This window comes from Octodon degus, unplaced genomic scaffold, assembly GCF_000260255.1.
Source record: "Octodon degus isolate 3935 unplaced genomic scaffold, OctDeg1.0 scaffold00212, whole genome shotgun sequence".
Taxonomy (NCBI): Eukaryota; Metazoa; Chordata; class Mammalia; order Rodentia; family Octodontidae; genus Octodon; species Octodon degus.
In genome coordinates, this window is record NW_004524788.1 from 627935 (window position 1) to 631365 (window position 3431).

General features: G+C 38.2%; 1 pseudogene; it reads left to right on the forward strand.

Annotated features, from left to right (window-relative positions):
• The first annotated feature begins 413 nt into the window (after nt 1-413).
• On the forward strand, nt 414-1572 carry LOC101588065 (annotated as a pseudogene).
• Nucleotides 1573-3431: the final 1859 nt, after the last annotated feature.

Genomic DNA, 3431 nt, shown 5'->3' on the forward strand with positions numbered 1-3431 from the left:
TAAAAATAAAAAAGTCAGTGCTACCCAGAATAAGCTACAGATCTAATAAATTCTAACAGAATTCCACCCAAAGACATTTTTTTTCAGAAATAGAAAAAACAATACTAAAACTTATATGTACCCATAAAAGACTCTGAATAGAAAAAACAACCTCAAGAAAGAAGAGTAAGCTGGGGGAAATAGCTCAGTAGAATAAGTGCTTGCCTGGCAAGCACAAGGGCTTGAGTTCAATCCCTGGTTCTGCAAAAAAAAAAAAAAGAAGAAGAATAAGGTAGGCCTCTTACTTCATGACATCAAAATGAGAGTAACCAAAACAGAGTGGCAGCATCATAACAGAGAATAGATGAATGGCACAGAGTGAGAGAACATAGAAATAAACCCACAAAAATTCAGCCTGTTGATTTTCAACAAGGATGCCAAGACTATACAACAAGGAAGGAACAGCAGGACAGGAAGTCATCCTTGTCAACTTGATTGATTTAAGAGACTCCTGGACAGGTGATTGGACCAAACAGATGCTCATCACATCAGGATTAACACATTCTCTACTGAATGTGATGTTAGAAGTTGGGGTCCCGTGAGAGATAGGTCACCAGGAGCATGCCTCTAATGTGCAGATCCCTCACCAGTGCTCTTCCCCTATGCTCTGCTCCCTGAAGGTCACTAAGTGAGTAGCTGTGCTGCACCACACCCTTCTGCCACAACGTTCCTATCTTGGAGCCAGCCAAGCATACACTAAAATCTCTGAAACTCTGAGACAAATTAATAAACAGCTCTGCCATTAGGTTGAAGGTGACAGTTTGGCCACAGCAATGGGAAAACTAATACAGAGTCTTGTCACAAAAAATGTAGCAGAGAAGTTAAATACTTATATACAGATGAATGAAATTGAGCCTTTATTCTGCCTTATCTCCCCTTTCTGCGTATACAGCAAAAATAAAGGGAAACAGGATTTTGATGAGATATTTTCTGTCTTTTGTTCAGTGGGCATTTTTCTCAATAGCCAAGTGGTAGAACAACCTCAATGTCCATCATTTAGCAAATACAGAGAGAAAATGTGTTACAAACATAAAATGGAATTCAATTCAGCATTTAAGAAAGGAAATTCTGAGCTCTATAGTCTGCACTAGTGACCGTGCTGTCGAAGGGCCCGCTGCAGTCCATGCAAGTCTTGGGACACAAGAAGACAGTCACAGCTGTGGCACACTGTAAGCAGGACAATGGTCTCATCAAGGTGAATGGGCATCCCCTGGAGATGGATGAGCCACATACACTGCCATATAAATTACTGGAGCCTCTTCTGCTTCTGGGCAAGGAGCAGTTTGCTGGTGTTGACATCTCTGCATGTGAAGGGTGGCAGTCATGTTGCCCAGATTTATGCTGTTCATCAGTCCATCTCCAAAAGCCCTGGGGGCCTATTGCCAGAAATGTGTTGATGAGGCTTCCAAGAAAGAGATCAAGGATATTCTTATCCAGTATGACTGGACCCTGTTGGTCGCTGACCCCCCTCACTGAGAATCCAAAAAGTTTGGAGGCCCTAGTGCCCATGCTCATTGCCAGAAATCCTACTGATAAGCTCACCATAAGATTCACCATTGGCCTTTGTAAAAAACATGGAATTTTGAGGTTGGAAAAAAAAAAGAAATAAGGTAAATCCTGTCATATGCTACAACATGGAAAGCCTTAAAAATTTATCCTCAGGAACTTATGAAAATAAGTTCATCACACTGCCTTATTCTATTTACACAAGGCATCTGACATAGCCATCACCATACCTGATAGAAGTAGGGAGCTTGAATGGTAGTTGCAGGGTTTGGCAGTGGGATAAATGGAAGTAGCTCTTTATAGATGTAATTTCAGTTATGTAAGCTTAAAAATTTCTGGATATTTTCTATATAGCAGTGTACATCTAGATAGCAAAAATGTACTTTACACACAAAAATTTATTGAGAAAATATATTTCATATATAATTTTTCACTATAGTAAAAAAATGTCCACAAACTTGGGTTTTTTTCCATAATTTTATTGAGAAATAAATAGCAATGAGAGAGTTTCAAATTAAATTGGTAGGACAGCTCCAATAATTAACACATTGTATACTGCCTTCCTAGTGGTTATTTGTTGTACAAGATGCAGACATGATATCCTATTTACAAACACTATTAGAACAAATCCCTCTATTCCTTGAATTAAGAGATTGTAGCTATATATCTATCCTAACCATTTTGAATACACAGATACAAAATGGTCATTCATCTATATCCCCTTTTTTGTTTAATTTCATCACGTAAATATTATAGGTGTGTGAACTCAGCAAAATATTCCAAAATAGTCCATTAGTACATAACAATATTGGGCTTTCCAACTTGACTGGCAATGTCAGAAGTTGCTGACCTGAGTCCCCTACAACTCAACATAACAACATGGATTTATTTCTTATACTTCGTTTTTATACTTTTCTGCTGAATGGATAAGACAAGGATAAAGCAAGACCTATGTAACAAGAATTGTAGCTTTTGGATCCGATAAGATCAATCAAATCCTCTCAGAATTTATCCTGAGACCCTATACCTCAGATTGTAGATCCTTTGTCATTGTCAGCCATGTAGATGAGTCATGGCCATTGCTTGGCCAATGTACTCTCTGTGAAAGCCTGAGAGAATGTTTTCTTTCCATGTGACTCTCCTTAGGCACACTCTACATCATCGATCACTTTCCTCTTTGGCTCCATAATCTCCTTGACCAGAAAATTTGGTATACAACTGAGTTACATGTTGTTACAGTACAAGTTTTCATATGTCCTGAGTCTTAATTGACATTGGAAGGCTAGTGCCCAAATGTTGGCTTTCCTTGCAGCCCTCCTTTTTCTCTAATTTGGTCTGCAAACTTAGGTTGCTAATCCTCCAGAAGAGAAGCTTATTACTATTATCATATAACCTAGGCTGTTGAGCTTAGCCTAACAATCTGTCTGAATATCAAACATCTTAGGCATAACATTGAACAGGTATTTTTCATCAAGTACTGATATGTGAAACTTTAAGTCCCTACAGAATATGACAAAAAAATTTAAAAATTGAAATATATTTTAAATATAGGAATAAAGAATTATAATGTTTACACAAAGTCCAGAAATCTAACCATATACAACATTGTTGTAGGACAGTCCCGCAACACTCCTTTTCCTGTCTCTTGCTGTCATTCACCACCCCCTTCCTTTTTAAACAATCATTAACCTGAGAGGCAGCATGGCAGCAACAGGCATGTCATGACAAGCAGCACATATTCAGAAGACCAGAATGACAGGCACTCTAAGCATGAACCTACTATTACAAATTGCCATCTTCAGTGCAGTTGCGTAGTTTACAGGTATCAGTATATATAGTTAGTCAGGGTGAGAATCTTTCCAATTATCTGCTAGATTCGAAAATCT